Source organism: Hakea prostrata, chromosome 7 (genome assembly GCF_041222555.1).
Source record: "Hakea prostrata isolate BN-2017 chromosome 7, UWA_Hpros_2, whole genome shotgun sequence".
Classification (NCBI taxonomy): domain Eukaryota; kingdom Viridiplantae; phylum Streptophyta; class Magnoliopsida; order Proteales; family Proteaceae; genus Hakea; species Hakea prostrata.
In genome coordinates this window covers 73,671,116-73,689,478 of record NC_142606.1, presented here as the reverse complement: position 1 = coordinate 73,689,478, position 18,363 = coordinate 73,671,116, and the positions used below count along the sequence as shown (strand labels likewise).

Genomic DNA, 18,363 nt, shown 5'->3' with positions numbered 1-18,363 from the left:
AGAGAGAATTCTTTATCACTCCCTTATATTTAACGTGCTCCTCTGCCCAAAATTTCACATATGATTCCACCAAAAATATAAACTCCTATCTCTCCTTCCCTAACAATTTGAAATACCACTTTTTCCTTAGTTCCTAGATTTTTATAACACTCTCAATTACCATTGTCTTGTTTTCTCAACTTATTACTTAAAACAGGACCATCCTCACCTTCTTCCTGATCGACAGAAGTCACAGAACATGGGAAACTGGCAACAAGTCAAATTGATCAGTATTCACACCATGGAGCTGCACTACGAAAGAAAGAAATATAACCAGCAGAAAAGATTGTTTTCTTTTCCCCTTTTGATAAGTGAGTTTTGTATTAAAAGAGAAAAAAATACAAAGAAGGCATCCCCCTAGAAACCCAGAGGGTTTAGGAGAATCAAGACAAGGATGGCCTTCCTTCCTAACTAGTATCATAAATAGGAAAATAAGCCCAATTATAATCTGTAATAAACATGTGCTGCAGCATCCATTTGAAGCAATCAACTAGCTCTTTAAGGAACTGTATAATATCCACCACACTTATTGCTAAGAAATGTACAGTATCCACCACACTTATTGCTAACTGAGCTGAATACTGTCATGTAATCTGCTAGCTGGTGTTCTCCCGACACATGCCTAGATTCCCCCTCAGTTAGCATAGCTGCCTCTTGCAGAATTCTCCCTTTTATAGCTTGACACTTCCAAGGCCCTTGGATAGTCCCATTAAGAATATCTACTGATAATTCTGAATCTGAGTTAATGGAAACTTCCAAATAGCCTTCTTAAGTGCAAATTTGAATCCCTCTGAATGAATCTTGCAATTCCATTGCAAAATCAATAGTTATTCCCCTATACCAACATATGCCACAATAGGACCATGGTCCAAATTTCAATCCAAACCACTGAAACTTTGGACTTTTGCACAGCCGAGATGAACTAGGGGGTGAAAATTTTTTCCCTGGTTCGACTGTGTTCTGCAAAACTCTGTTTAGAAGTCCCAAATCTCAATCAAAATCTCCAAAATTTCGCAAAACTTGCAAGTGCCACCGGTTAAAATTTCAAGGATTTCCCCCCTTTTTTGTCATTTCTACCTCTTTGAACCACTTTTTCACTCAAAAATCATCACTCCATTGTCTTCCTTCACCTTTTTTGCTACTTGTAATAGTCCTTATCGAGCATATGGTGGAGTTGCTGGATATGGGGGGTTAACTGCTGATGCTAGTAGAGTCTGCATATGGGTATGGGAATGGATTGAGATCAAGTGCATCATTTTTGGACTCCATCTTTGCATATCCATCAGGACCATCACACCCAGTAATATGCCAATTCAGCGGTCGTCATCAAATTACAGTCCATGGCCTGATGACACATTGCCTAGGCTGGGATATCTAGCTAATGTTGATAGGCCACCTATAGAAGGGCAGTGATGGAGTTCCTGGAGAAGTATATGTTTTCCGATGACATGGCCTGCTTCTGTCCAGTATTCAGAGTACAATGCATCTCAAGGGATAGATCGATCCAGGCACACAACTTGGAATTGAAGCATGGGAGTTTCTTTTCGGTTAGTAATTGTAATTTTGTATTTGTACTATCATATCAAACAGTTAATGTATTATGTATGCAATACAATTTGTTCAATTTTACATAGTTTGTATTTCTCGAAACCTCACATGTATACTAACACTTGAATGAACACTTCTTGGTTCTTTTAACAAAATAAATGTGCCATTGTGGCTTTTATGCTTTAAACAGTGAGTACGAAATAACTCAGACCCAAAAACCCCCAAAAATAGTTTCAGAATTACTTGGAAAATTTTCCAGGTTTCAACAGAAACTTCGGTACCATCTCGGTTCTGAGGCTGGTCGAGACCGACTTCAAAACCGAGCTTTCGAACCTTGAATAGGAATGCCTGAGTTGTCTTAGCACCCACCAAATGTAGCTATTGAATTCATTAATGCTCCATCACCATGCAAAAAGATCTAGAAGGCCTAATCCAGGAGCAAGCCTTTGGAATCCTATTCTTTCATACAACTTGATCACTAACTTCTTAGCTATATAAACAGCTTGGGCAGTCTGCTTACTAGTAATGCACAGAGCAGCACATTTTACCTTCACATCATCCACCATGGCAGCAATTAACTGCTCTGTTGTCCTGGTCTAGTCCTTGAATCTCCCATAATTCCTCAGTCCAAAGTTGCAAAATAGTTGCATAATGTGGCAGCAATTATTCCAATCTCCTTTGCTGCCACATGATTCCTCACTCAAACAGCAGCTTCATAGATCCTTATCACTGCTCTGCTTTCACTTGGCAACATTTTAAAATATACTTCTTCACACCTCAAAGCTAAAGTGACAGTGAAAGAAGATATATTTTCTACTTTCAACCTCTGCCAAGCAAAAACAGAAAATGGTTGTACCAAGATCTTCCTTTTCAGCAAAATATCTCTAGTCAGTAGTGCACCTCCATAACAACTCCAAGCTGTAAATGAATGTCTAGGAATATTGTCCACAAACCACACCCACCTTCCACCAACTCACCTTCTCTGCTTTCTGAAGGATGACACCCAAAGCTGATTTGGTGGCGAACAATCCTGTTGCAGTCCCTATTCGAACCACCATATGTCCCTTAGTATGATCAATTCTTTCTATTAGTGGTAAGTCTTTCCATACAGCCATCAAATTTGTCGATATTCCTATACAACTTCACCATCACCCATCAATGATAAAGATGTCCACCATCTCCATACAATGAGACCTCATATCTAGTCTGAGTATGTTCCCCTATCTTTTGATCAATACCTCGCTAGGTTGCCAATCAGCCAGTCGGCCACATATGAGTACCATTTCCACCACCAATTACATGTTTTATGAAGGTGTTCTGCCTTATCCCTGTACTCAAGAACCTTTCTCTAAACCCAATAACAATTAGCCATTGGTTTAACAGTCCATATGAGTCCTGTTTAAGATATCTATTACACACCCAATGGACCAAAAATGGTCTCTCACTTGAAGCAATCCACCAAAGCTGTCTTTGAATACCTGTTGTGTTAAAATCTTTTATACAGCAAATCCCTAAGCCACCCTCCTTTGGTTTGCACACTGAATCCCATAAAAGGTAATTTGTATTCCATTATCACATTTCTAGGCAGCTGAAGATTCCAGATTTAATAGATATAACACCCTTGGAGCAGTAAACACAATAGCCACAACCTTCTTATAAATGAGAGATATCTAGCTTTCCACCCCTCGAGCCGCCTTCTCACCTTCTTCAAGATGGCTCCATAATCGCCTCTAGATAACTTATCTGTAAACAAAGGCACACCAAGATACATTATAGGTAACTTAGTCTCAGAGAAACCAGTTAATTCCACAAGCTGCACTCTTCTATTCTAGGTAAGGCACTCTAAAAAATAGAGCACTTAGCCCTATTGAGGTTCAACGCCGAGTGGGTGGCTAACTCATTGAAGGCCCCCATACCAACCATTGTCGAGTTGTGAGAAGCCCTCATAAAGTTAATCAAGTCATCAGCAAACATCAAATGTGAAACGCCTGCTGATTTGCACCTAAGCAGAGAAGGCCTCCATTGTCAAAGGAAATAAATAAGGTGAGAATGGATCTCTTTGTCTAATCCCTCTTCCTCCTGCGAAATACCCTGAAATATGTTTATTTTTATTATTTAAGTCCTTGTATTAAGTTTGAAAAGAAAAGGAATGAAGATACTAATAATTTAAGTTTTGTATGCATGTCTGCCCCCCCCCCCCCCCCTCTCGTTTTTTCATCTTCTAATGATTTTTCTTTTACCTCTATTCCCCTACAACTGCCTGACACTTCTCAAGCATCCCCTTCTTCCCTTTATCTTCTTGATGTAAACCATACCCAGGGGTAGCACATGACCTCGGGTTGCCCATCCCCAAAACCCTATGGCGCCTAATTCCACCAGGGGTATTTTGGTCATTTTTGCAAAATTTCATGGAGTCCAAGTTCGGGTATATTTGGGTCCTTCAAGTTAGAGGGACGGTAGATCTACTTTTGCTGAATCTGAGTCCTTATTTTGCATGTAATTAAAGAGTCCTGATTAGCATAGGATTCCTATTTTGTGGAGTACATTAGGGTTGCCCTACTCTTTGCAAGGAATCTACATCTGCTGTTAGTATTTAAATTGGATCTTTCTAGAGTAAGCTATGAAGGTTCCTCATGTGAGTTAAATTAGAATTCATCTACAAGTTAGACTCCAAATCTGATTTCTTAAGTTGAGTCCTAGTCAAACTTCTCCTAGTAGGCTATAACTAAACCTTCAGACTTGTAAACAGCAGATTGACTTGGGGAATAAAATTGAGATTAAGTTTGGAGGCAAGCTAGAGAAGTCATGGGCTCTCGACAGGGGGCCTGCAGCAACTTCAAGACAGTTCTCTGCAGTTTTTCTTTAATTCCAGCATTCTTCTTCAAAGTGCAGCAGCCCTAATTAATTCCCAAGTGAGTAAAAGCCCCCTACCCCCATCCAGACCCACGCCTCTTTTTCTAGTTTGTTCGAAGGTTAGAATAGGGTAAGTTGGAGGATCTCAGGTTACTCTGATTCGAGGATCCTAGTTTCCCTTGTTGAAGTTTCCTGTTCTAGTTGTAATTCACGGACTGAAGATCCTACTTAGTTTCCTCTATAAATAAAACATTGGCTTTAGCAGGTACATACGATGAGTAAGGCCTTCTAGCCTTTCTCTGGTTATCATCTTCTCCCTCTCACAATTCTGCTTCCCTCTTATTTCTCTTTGAGCTACATGGTATCAGAGCAGCAGGTGCTCTAGACTACCTTCGTTTTGAAGTCATTAGAGTTCACAAAGATGCCTACAACACTTGGAGACTCATTGCTGCAAGTTGAGGCTCTCAGCTCTCAATTCCAGGGGCGGCAACTCCTGAAACTGCAACCTCTTGTTCTTTGAAGAATCGATGGAGTAAGAAGCATCCAAAGCTTCGTTTTTCATGGAAGAGTGGCTGCACAGTATCGTGTCTCGGTAAGAACTTTCGGCAACGTTTCTGCTTGTTACAAAAGAAATCTTCAAGGATTTGAGAGATGAAGTCGATTCTATTTGAAAGTACTGATCGATCTGCTTAGAACATGGTGTGGATCGTTTTTTGCTGGAGTATCGATTGATTGAACACTGGAGTATCAAACGATTGAACCATATTTTTGCTACGTACGATTGATGACCTCTGTTGTTCTGCATGATATGGTCGAGAATCGATTCGGTTTTTACCCTTTTTTGTTGGGTTTTGTTTGGCTCAGGCATTGGTTCAGTTCAATTGATTTGAAGTTGCATGTTGGTCTGGATTTCTGGTTCAGGTTTAATTTGATTCCTGGTTCTAATTTCTGGTCTGATTCTGTTCTTTTAAATTGTATGGTTTAATTTCTGGTTCAAATCTGGGTTCAATTTCTGATTCTAACTTTTTTTTTTTGGATGAATAAGTAATTGTATTAAAAAACAGCAACACGGTTCCAACATAGCTGAAATAAAGCAAAGATTAAAGAGCACTGACAATGCAACACGGGTAGGACCCAAAGAAGATGGACCAAATAGGGCCAATGAGACTATTTTGCAAATTTTTTCTTGTTCTTCTTTTTCTTAGAGGACTTGAGGCCAACTAGAAGTCGTCTCCAAATGGGTTGTGCTCCTTAGCAAAGCGATTACTCCTCTACACTCAGCACGATCAAGGATATGTGTAGGGGGGGGGGGAGGAAAGGAGGATCCGAATTGAGCTCGGTAGGGAATGAGTCACAAGCGGAGTTTGGATTGAAGGGCTTAGGCCCATGGGCCTTGGGGCCCAATAAGGAGCACTTAGGCGAGTTCTGAGCGGAGCTTGGATTGAAGTGCTTAGGCCCATGGGCCATGGGGTCCAATAAGGGGCATTTAGGAGAGGGTAAAATGGGTAGAGTGAATTGATCATGAGAGGAGAGAGGAGGGGTATGAGGGTGTCGGTGGTTTATCGTTCATAGAGCCATTCATCGAAAAAGGAGGAAGGAGAGGCGGAGGAGGAGAGACAGCGGTTTCAGCTGTAAGGGTTTCATGGAAGAGGAAAGGTGCAGGTCGAGGAGAAAGGGAGAGAACCGACGACTCTTGGAGGTTTCCGATTAAGGAAGAAGGGCAATCGTGGAAGAAGCAGGCTCCCAGGCTTCAACAGGGGTAGCAGAGTCTTTGGCAGCAAAAAAATGGCAGAGATCCTCAGAGGTATTTGCAGTCAGGGGAATTGTGCAAGGAGTTGTCACTGTTTGACCAGTCTTTGGCCTATTTAACTTATAAGGACAGACTTTATTGGGTTTTGGTTTTGACCTATTTTTGAGTTGAAATCTTTGTGATGGTTGAAGTTAAGGCAAAAAATAAAAATACCATGACCAAGGTGTAATACTCTTTCTCCTATCGGCTTACTGAGCATAAACTTGAAGGGGTTAGTAATTTCCATCAGTGGAAGAAAATTTGTTAGGAGTAGTATTCCTTGGGAGAGGAGAACAAGACCACTTGACCAAAAAAACTTGATACTTCAGACCCTAGTTGAGAGACTGTGCATGCCCATATTTTGGGATAAATGTTGAATTCTATGGAGAAACATATTGTGGACCTTGTTACCCATATTGAGGCAATCAAGGAACTATGGGAATATTTGAATGTTTTGTATTCTGGTCAAAACAACCTATCCCATAAATTCTATAGAGTTGATAGGAAGGGTTGGCCTTTGACCCAATATTTTGCAGATTTTAATATGTAGGTAATACTCCATATATCAATATTGTTTAATTGACGGGGAAAAGATTCCTTACCTGGATTCGCTTTCCCTTTTATGAAGTATTCGCAGCGGAAGTCTAGATTTGGATCCACGTTCTCTTTCCACCACCAAAGCTCTACCGGGGTGATTCCACAATCACTAGGAAAGGGAATGATATCCACAACCCAAATGCCGTGGATTAATGGAATGAAGATCAAAAACGAGGAAAGGAAAAAATTTCCAAGCCTGCGATTCTAAGAGAGAGGGAGAGAGAGATGGAGCCACCGTTTTCTCGAGATAAATCTCGTGCGAATGAATCACACACTTACTCACTAATGCGGTGGTTACCAAAATATATAACCCTATTTTGTAACCGCCCTAATAGTGAGTTTCCAATATTGCCCTTGGGCATTTAATTTATTAATCATATTAATAAATTCCAATAGCTCCCACTTGCACAAGGGCAAGTGTTAATCTTTCAATGTGTCCCAGACACACTTGTATATCCCAGATTTACACATTCAATCTCTCTGCTATGTATCCCAGATACATAGACCTCTTGTGTCCCAGACACACATGTATATCCTAGATATACATATTCAATCTCTCTGTTATGTATCCCAAATACATAGACCTCTTGTGTCCCAGACACACATGTATATCCCAGATATACATATATATTGATCTCTTCACTATGTATCCCAGATACATAGACCACATGTGTCCCAGACACTAACATCCACAAGTCATACTGGCAAAATGGGTTGTGCGACTGGTGATATACCTGCACGCGTGAGCCCCAAACTAGAAACCTTCCCAGAAGGCCAGAATGGCACATCACTCATAGAAACAAATCAAATAAGCATTAGTATAACACAGTGTCCTAGGTTTATTCAAACTCACCATACTAAAGGTATCTCGATCCCTCGAGAGATCACCTTCTTGTCCTTAAAATGTTCACTACCGTAACACATACAGTTGGCGCCAAAGAAACACTTTTTAGGGTGCAGTTGAATCAAACCTTTCCTTTCGCCCTAGACCATCACTACACTTAGGATTGACTCCTTTCCCGGTAGTGCCCCTTTAGGTCGAATCTATCATGACCATAGGTAACACCCCAAAGTAGCCACATCAACCCTTCGTTTCATGATGTCGACGAAAGTCACTAAGAACACTAATGGACCATAAGGTCCAGGACTCACACAATGAGAGGAGCAGGGATCCATCCTCTCATTTCCAATGATCGCTAAGCACACATAGTATGATATACGTGCTATGGTGGAACATTCTATATACAATAGAACGTATGCCCATCTCAACACCATACAGGTCTTAGTCCAGTCGCAACCCCTTGCGCCTAACCCGAGTTTCTTTATTGTCGCCACCCTAGCGCCACATAAAGTACTCGCACTGGCTCCTATAGGCAACATGAATAGTGGGAACATTCATGTCGATTCTCTTCACAATAGAGAAACTCATCTTGATTCCAAATCAAGGCGACATCATGATTATGAATTGACCTACACAAAGTCATTCACAATCCGTCTCATCTTTGCTCGCCTCCAAGGCGCCAGAGGCGAATGCTCGTGTGAGTGAGCCATTCTCTTGCTTATTGACATATCTTGTTTTATGCTAGAAGAAACACAATCACACAGAAAATGAATAAGAATAAATGCTGGAATGAACTCATATTATTCAATAATAAAAAAGTCTCAATACAAAAATAAGTCATAATCTACGCAAGCCCAAGGATTTTTCATGAGAAATAAAAAACATCCTTGGCTATAGGTTTGGTAAGAGGATCAACTACCATCAAACTAGTAGATATATGCTTAAGTACAACTTTCTTCCTTGATGTAATGTCTCTAATAAAGTGATATCTCAACTGTATATGTTTGGTCTTCCCATTATACTTGGGGTCCTTGACATAGCTAAGAGCTGCCGTACTATCACAGTAGACAAGGGCAGCCTCTTTGGATGTCATCACAATCCCAGTATGTCAAAGGAATCTCCTTAACCAAACAGCCTCTTGAACCGCAGCTGAGCATGCCACATACTCTGCTTCCATGGTCGAGAGGGATATACAAGCCTGCTTCTTGCTACACCACGAAATGGCCTAGCCATTCAGCAAGAAAGCATATCTAGAGGTTGATTTGCGCTCATCGATGTCTCCAGCCCAGTTGGCATCACTATAGCCAACTAAGCGCAAATCCAATCCTTGGTAACACAACATGTAGTTACTCGTTCCTCTGAGATATCTCAATATCCTCTTGACTGCTTTCCAGTGCTCTATGCCTGAGTTTGATTGGTACCGACTAACCAAACCCACTGCATAACAAATATCCGGCCTAGTACACATCATAGCGTACATAAGGCTACCTACTGCACTGGAATTTGGAACTCTTTCCATCTTGGTTTTCTCCTCTGGAGTCTTAGGACCCATATCAAGGCTCAAATGCAAACCATTCTCCACTGGAGTATCAATTGGTTTGCGAGTTGTGCATCTGTATCTCGTCAAGACATTGTCAATATAGGTCTCTTGAGATAAACCCAGTAATCTCTTTTGCCTATTTCTGACAATCTTGACACCAAGCACATAGCTTGCTTCACCCATGTCCTTCATATCAAATACGGAGGACAACCATTTCTTAATGGTTTCCAATAGCTCCTTGCTATTGCTAGCCATAAGTATGTCATCTACGTACAGTGTCAGAATGACATAATTATTATCAGATCTCTTGGTGTAAACACAGTGGTCTTCCTCAAGCATGGATTAACCATTTTCCATCATTGCTTGGTGGAAGCGCACATTCCATTGTCTAGATGCTTGCTTTAAGCCATATATGGACTTCTTAAGCTTGCACACTTTGCGCTCAAGTCCATTTGCTTCAAAACCTTGAGGTTGATCCATATAGATCTCTTCCTCAAGTTCTCCATTGAGAAAAGCAATTTTTACATCCATCTGATAAAGCTCCAAGTCCAACTGAGCAACAATGGCTAGTATGAGGCGAATTGAGGCAAACCTAACCACAGGGGAAAAAGTTTCCTCATAATCAACGCCCTCTCGTTGGGTGTAGCCCTTAGCCACTAAACGAGCCTTGAATCTCTCAATAGATCCATCCGCCTTTCTTTTGATCTTGAGAACCCACTTGTTCCCAATTGCCTTTCGGCCTGGCGGCAAGTCAACCAAGTCCCAGACATGATTAACTTTCATCGACTCCAACTCTTCCTTTATTGCTTTCAACCATTCATTTGAGCTTGACCCCGCAAGAGCTTCCTGCACTGTCTTTGGTTCATGCTCATCGACCGAAGTCATCTCACGATCGATCTCTTCAGAGTTACCATGTAGGCTTCATCCTCTATGTCGAAACGTCGACGAGGAACTAGCCCGCACCCACTACGGCGCAAGTGCATGTCAGATCGCTCACCGTCTAAGGTAGCTATCACATCTGCACTCCCACTCCCACTAGGATCTTCTAGATGAACCCCAGGTTCATTATCCAGAATCTGAATCCCTGGAGTGACAAGACAACTATCTTGTATCTCAAAGAATTCCGATGATTCTTTGTTAACTCCTCGAAAGAGATGGAAAATCATTCTCCAAGAATGTTGCATCCCTAGACTCAAGTTCTGTTCTCCTCTCATTCTCATCTAGTCCAATGAAGACATGGCCCTTTGAGGGTTCAGAATATCTCACAAAGATACACTTTCTTCCTCTGGGTCCAAGCTTTCCATATTGGTGAGAAGTAGAGTGAACATATGCTACACATCCCCATGCGCGCAAGTAACTCAAATTTGGCTTCCTTCCGGTCCACAACTCATATGGTGTGGAAGGAACCGATTTAGTTGGAACTCTGTTGAGGATATAGGCCGCAGTCAGCAAAGGATCTCCCCAATAAGAGATGGGTAGATTTGCCTGCACCATCATGGATCTCACCATGTCTAGCAAGGTTTTATTCCTCCTCTCAGCAACCCCATTTTGCTGTGGAGTCCCTGGAATAGTAAGTTGTCCAGATATCCCCTTTTCATCACATAACCCTTTGAACATATCGGAGAGATACTCTCTACCTCTATCCGTTCTAAGAGTTTTAATCTTTTTATCTAACTGGTTCTCAACTAAGCTCATGAATTTCTTAAAACATTCCAGAGCTTCTGACTTATGAGAAATTAGATAAATGTGACCATACCGTGTATAGTCATCTATGAATGTGATGAAATAAGCCTGTCCTTTTCTAGTATGCACATTCATGGGTCCAACACACATCTGAATGGATAAGTTCTAAAGGAAGAGAGGCTCTCAAAGCCTTTTTAAATGGTTTTCTAGTTGTTTTTCCTGCTAGACATAACTCACCAGTTGGCAAATCGGATAGTGAACCTTGGCCTAAGAGACCTTCTCTTGCCAACCTTGTTCATCCTATCTAAGCCAATATGTCTTAGTCTAGCATGCCACAAATTAGAAACAATACACACAGTATCTTGGCAAACAAAAGCACTACTAGAATTAAATGAATAATCAATTGTATCCAATACAATGAAACCATTCAGAAGAAAACCATAACCATAAACTGTATCACCCAGATACAAAACCAAAGAATTGTTTTCAAATACAACTCTAAAACCATGTCTCATAAACCACTCTTGTTTCTGTTCCCACCTCTGTTACTTTGCCTAGACCACTGAGGTTGAGCTCTCTCCTTCTTGCGCTTGAAGCCTCGCACCCTTACTAGTGCTTGCTTCAAAGAGCAACTACTTCAGTGTGAGGGACATCGGTCAACATCCGATCCTCCTCTAGCTCAAGGTGCTTGGCAACTTGATCAAATGTCTTGACCTCATCAACATGAGTCAAGAAGATCTTCATATGCTCCCAAGTCTTTGCCAATGACCTGATGATTGCGGAGACTTGCTCCTCATCAGTTTTTAGCGCCCACATGCGCTCAACTCACTAATCATGTTAGACATGATGGTTATATGCTACCTCATGGTGTGACCCTGACGCATCTTATAACCGTCAAAGGTGAGTCCGAGTTGGCGGCCTCTTGTGGTGGAAGTCCCTCCATACTTGGAACTTCACAGCCTCCCGATACTCTATAATATTAATTTTCTTTTATACTTGAATGGCTTGATTGTATTTTTCTTTGTTTTGTGATATATTCATTAGGTGTTGTTTTATTTAGCTCACATGTTCATTTGTTTAGTTCATTTTTGTCACATTGCTATTTCCCTTCTTTTATGGTTTTCTCTTTCTCTTACTGTGGTGTTCTAACATGTCCTCTCTTTGTTGTGTTGTTGCTTCTCCCGGTTTCTCGTCTTCTGGTTGAGGGCTCTTGTGGCTTTCTTGTTCTGTGGTTTTCCCTTGTCTCGGGTTCTTCCTTGCTGTTCCTTGTTGGCTTTTGGGCTTCCCGTGGTGGTGTTTGGGTGCTCTGGCTCTTGTGGGTCTTTTTTGTTTCTGGCTGGCTCTGTGGGCTTGGCCTTGTTTTTCTTGTTTTTTCTCTTCTTCTTATTTTCTAGTCTCTGTCACTTCTTGGTTTTTGCTTTGTTTTTTGGGCTTCTTGTGTGTTGGGTGTGTGTCCTCCTTTTTGTTGTTTTCTGTGTTCTTTAGTTTTATTGCTCCACTTTATTGTTGATTCAGATGTTATATTGACTAATTTCTTCTTGTGTCTTTCTTGTGTGTTATGTTTCATTTTGGTTTAGTCTGGTGTTTGTTGTTGTGTGAGTTAGCATCATCTTTATTGGTTGTGTTTTGTAGGTTGGGTGGTCCCATTCCTCCTTACCATTGTTGGTTGGGTTTTTGCATTCTTAATTCATTCTTCATGGTATGCTGTGTTGTTTTGTGCTGCTTTGTGTTTGGTCCTATTGCCTTCATTCCGTTCTTGTTTATCTTGGGGTTGTTTGCTTTGTTTTGTGTTTTTTCGGGGGGAAACTTGATTCCTAACACACTTGTCACTTATTAAGTTTCTTCCATTGCTCAAATCTACATTTTAATTCCTTAGTTTTCTTTACCTGTCATTTGGTTAATTAGTTAGACAAACACTAATCAACCTTGTTAATTTCATTTAAATCAATTTTATTTTTACATTGAAAGTTAAGGATATAATTCTCCGTGGGATCGATACTTTACTTATCATTTATTACTTGATTGCGATACGTATACTTGCGTGATATCTTGAGATACAAGCAACACCTCCCACAAAGACTTTGCAGTCCTATGCTTCTCATAACGAAGCATCAGGTCATCCCTCATGGAGCTCAGGATTGTAATCCTGGCTACCCGGTCTTTCCTCTTCCAGGCATTGTAAAGCTCAAGGTTCCTGCTATACTGTGCAGTGGTACCTTCCTCAGGTGGGGACATGGTCTAGTTTACGGTTTCCAGCATGTTCTATTCTTCTAGGAGATACTGCACCTTTCGGTGCCAAAGGTCATAATACCTCTCATTCGGTTTATCTCCTTTCGCGAAGTTAGCAACAATGCTCTTGGTAGCAGCCATTTATTCTAGAGACATTACATACTAGGATGAGTTCAACTATTCTAGCATAAAACACAACTCAAGCAACAGCAAATCACACTAGCATAGTCAACCTATGGGATAAGCATTTAAACCAAAAGAGATGCTAACAAACATTCAATCAAATTCTCATGCAAACCCACATAGACTTATACACTAGTTTCATTCTGTGCAAGAAACATGATTAATAGACCCAAAATAAAAAATATTTTTATTAAAATAAATCATGCAATCATGTTAAAGCTATGAGGTGGTTCACATAGAACACTTCTACCTCATTAGCTCCCACTAGGCCCCAATAGGCCCTCAATGCCCAAACATCACACAGATTGTCGGGCCATTGGTGTCCAAAGAAGTTAGAAACACATTCTGAATCGGACGGACCAATATCCAAAAAAATCCATCTCCCAGGCGGATCGCCGTTTGCCCTGCACGGAAATTCCGTGCGCCTTTTTATGCCCAAACGGATGACGGCTGCACGGATGACCGTCGCCCAGGCGGAAAATTCCGTCCGGCATTCTCAGGACAAGACGGATGACCGTCCGCCGCCAGGCGGAAAATCCGTCTGGCATTCTGTGACCAGAAAACGGCGTTTTTTCTGGATTTTTCATGAACGAAATTTTTCCAAAAAACGGTAAAACACGTTTTTTCACTCAAAAAATCATCCAAAAACACATGAAAAAATCCAACAATAAATTTTAAACAAAAAATTATCATCATGGATTATCAATTCATGCAAATCTTCATTAGGGAAATTCACAAGGATCTCCCACTCGGATCCGAACCAAAATAAGGGTTTCCATAAACCCTATCAATTCTCCCATGGGTTTCGTATTAAACCCTTGATCCTCCCATTGGATCCATACAATTAAAATAAACAATGGGGAGGAACAAAGAACCGTGGGAACCAATGGCTCTGATGCCAATGTTGGAAATACTCCATATATCAATATTGTTTAATTGACGGGGAAAAGATTCCTTACCTGGATTCGCTTTCCCTTTTATGAAGTATTCGCAGCGGAAGTCTAGATCTGGATCCACGTTCTCTTTCCACCACCAAAGCTCTACCAGGGTGATTCCACAATCACTAGGAAAGGGAATGATATCCACAACCCAAATGCCGTGGATTAATGGAATGAAGATCAAAAACGAGGAAAGGAAAAAATTTCCAAGCCTGCGATTCTAAGAGAGAGGGAGAGAGAAATGGAGCCGCCGTTTCTCAGAGATAAATCTCGTGCGAATGAATCACACATTTACTCACTAATGCGGTGGTTACCAAAATATATAACCCTATTTTGTAACCGCCCTAATAGTGAGTTTCCAATATTGCCCTTGGGCATTTAATTTATTAATCATATTAATAAATTCCAACATAATAGGATGTATGAAGACTTGAATTCCATACTTCCTATCACTTCTAATGTCATTGAGATGTAGAAGCAATATGAGCAGTTTGGTTGTAATGAGCTTTCTTGGGGGACTTGGGAAAGAGTTTGATTCAGTAAGATCTCAAGTCCTCGGTGGTGACAAAGTGCCCACCTTATCTGAAACCTTCTCTAGGGGTTCTCCAAGTTTCTAAACAAAACACATCTACACTTGCCACACTCACTTGTTGGATTTGGGTTTCCCTCTATGTGGAAGATGGTCGTTACTTAAGGTTAGCCCACATGGTACATGGAAGGGCAATTTAGTCTTTTTCTTTAACTTTTAAAGAGAGACTAATTGCTTGCTTGGCGTTGAGAAAACAATGAATGAAGAAAAAAGAAAAAGAATCCCAAAATCGAGAAAAAAGAAGGAAAAATCCCGTTTTTGAGAGTGTTCTGTCCAGTTTCGATTGAGTCCTTCATTGGGTGGTCATTTAGCTTTCAACCAAGCTGATTTTTGGACAACAAGTTCGTGACTTCTTGTTCTTTAAATCCAATTGTTGGATTGTGCATTTAAGCTCGCAAAGTCAATGCGATTTATACACCATTTGTACCTCTGTTTTGGTGAGATCTATCTGAAACTTCTTGATTTCTTCATTTTAGATATCATACATTGGATGGTGTATGCCAATAACTATTATTCTTGATGAGTGTTGATGTTTTCCTCTAGTTATTTCTAGAGAAGGTCCTTGTATTCCCATATTTGTGATTAGTGGAATTTTTTGGTAGACTACGGTCCTATAGTTTTTCCTCTTAACATCTAAGAGGTGTTCTACTTTAACAATTCGTTGCATTATGTGCATGTGAATTTGTGGATGTGTTTGTGATGTAATTTGTAGCCAAGTTGTCAGCAAAACATAAAGCCATTGCCCCCTTGGTGTTCGATAAATTGCTCAAAAGGATCTCTATTTGTTTGTTTCCTAACAAGTTCGCTCAAGAGGGGGAAGATTATTTTGTTTCCACTGTTATTGTCAACATTGTGGTTTCATTTGTTCGTTTCTTCTCCATCATCATTGATAACTATGGATCCAGTTCTGGACGTACTCATAATCGTGGGGTAACTACTAGAAGAAAAGAAAGAAAAAAAACCCACACCTCTCTAGAGTCTACAGATGCACCAGTTAAGATCTATCATTCTTTTGATTGGCCAGGCCAAATTCAAAGATTTTGTTGGAAACTGCATGGCAAACCCCCTCAGGTTGCCAACACTATTATTTTTATAGAGATCACATCTCCACCCCCGTAGTTTGAAGACAAAACTATGAAGATGTCTGAAAATGACTCTGTTTCAAGCAACCCAATCTCAAACCATTTGCAGCTACATTTGCACAAACAGGTAATGCAACAACCTGCATCTCATCCGCTTCTAGGTGTTGAATCACTAATTCTAGTGCCATTGATCACATGACTGGCACCAAAGGTATCTTTTCCTCTTTCCGTTCCTCCACTTCTACGGTCAACTTTGCAAATGGTTCCCGCACCAAAGTAAAAGGCACTAAACTATTCATCTTACCCCATCCCTAACTATTTTTATTTACTTGAATTTCCATTTAATTTGTTGTTTATTCATAAGCTTACCACTGAATATAATTATTATTTATGGTAACCTATTTTTCCTAGTTGTTGTCTCCATCACGATCTTACAATGAAGAAGATGCTCGGTAAGGGTCGTGAATCTAGGGGGTTGTACTATTCGACACATCAATTGCCTATTTCTGAGTTACAATATGAGCCATGCCAATTTGGAAAGCTTCACCATTGAGCTAGCCACCTCAGATAGTAATTTTTCAACCGGGCTTCCCACCCTTTTACTTCAGTTCATTATGATGTATGGTGTCCGTGTCCTATAGTTTATACTTTAGGTTTTAGATATTTTGTTACATTCGTTGATGACTTTTCTAGAATAACCTAGCTTTATTTAATGAAAAATTGTTCTGAATTATTTCATATATGTTGTAACTTTATTATTGAAGTTCACACTCAGTTTGGAATTATGGTTAATATTCTTCGTAGTGATAATGCAAAAGATTACTTTTTGAATCCTTTCACCTCCCATGTGAACTCTAACGGCATTCTTCATTAGTCCTTTACTGCCTACACCCCACAACAAAATGATATTGTTGAGAGGAAGAATCGTCATCTTATGCAAGTAACACGTTCTTTGTTGTTTGAGGTGAAGGTGCCTAAACCATTTTGGGCTGATGCAATCTAGACTACCTGTTTTTACATTAATTGTATGCCAACTTCTATTTTGAAAGGGGGAATTCCAAATTCTACCTTGTTTCCATCTATTCCTCGGTTTGCATTACCGCACAACAGGTCATTGGGAGCGTCCAGTTTGTTCGTGATCTTCGTCTTGGGTTATTTAAATTGGATTCTAAAGCTCTGAAGTCTACGTTTGTTGGCTATTTTCGCACTCAAAAAGGGTCTTGGTGTTATTCGTTTGACTTAAAGAAGTATTTTGTTTCTACTGATGTTTCATTCGAGTCCACACCTTATTCTATTTATGCTTCTATCTCCACCCTTGACGATGATGTCCCAATCATCATTATTCAGACTATTGTGCCACCAGCTACTGTTTGTCCACAAATTCCAGCTAATCAAGTGGATGGCTTAATAGGGTACCAATACCGTCGCCAACCGGATGTTGCCCCTCCTGTTCCCACACCTCCTCCACCAGCATTGTCTTCTTCTCCAGATCCGGTGGTAAGTCCTTCCCCTCTCTTATCTAACCTTGATGTTCTGATTGCCCTTCGAAAAGGCACTTGAAGTTATGTTTAGTATCCAGTCTCTAATTTAGTTTCTTGTGCTAACATATCCTCCACATTCCACACTTGTTTGTCTACCATTGAAAATTATCCTCTACCTAAGTCTGCTATAGAGGCCTTGCCTAGTCCAGGAGGGACAGCTACTATACTTGGGACTTTGTGCCTTTGACTCCTGAGAAGAAAGCCATTGGGTGCTAATGGGTGTTTGTTGTGAAAGTTTACACTAGAGATGATTCTATAGGGACAGATAAATTGAAGTTATATCTATAACAAAAATTTTAGACTAAGGACTTGGGAAGATTGAAATATTTTTTGGGTATAGAAGTTGCTCAATCCCAGAAAGGCATTTTCTTGTCACAACAAAAGTATGTGCTTCTATGTTTCATGCAACGCATTGAACTGATCCTCTTAAGCGTAATTGGTATGGGGGTTTAATGTGCTAGGCGTTGATAGAGATTGGGCTGCTTGGCGCTAAGCCTCTAGATAGTCTTATGGATCCTAATGTAAAGCTTATGCTTAAAGATGGAGATGATCCCGACAATCCAAAAAGAAATCGGAGGTTGGTTGGAAAGTTGAATTATCTTAATGCGACTTGACCTGATATTACTCTAGATAACTTTCTGTCTGCCCCAAGGACATCTCATCATGACGTAGTTCTCATAATATTGAGGGACATAAGAAGGCTCTTGGCCATGGACCACCATACAAGGACAATGGTCATAGAAGAGTAAAGGGTTTTCTGATGCAGATTGAGCTGGATCACAGGTTGTAGGAGGTCAACCACAAGCTACTGTACTCTGATTGGTGGTAATCTTATATCTTTGAAGAGTAAAAAACAGACTATTGTGGCTAGTCAAGTGTAGAGTCTGAGTATAGAGATATGGAGCAGGTCA

General features: G+C 40.5%; 1 protein-coding gene across 2 annotated transcripts in view; it reads right to left on the bottom strand.

The window, feature by feature from the left end:
- Nucleotides 1-18,363, bottom strand: part of LOC149012048 (vacuolar cation/proton exchanger 3-like) — a 122,900-nt gene that overhangs the window by 25,716 nt on the left and 78,821 nt on the right. The window lies entirely within an intron of this gene.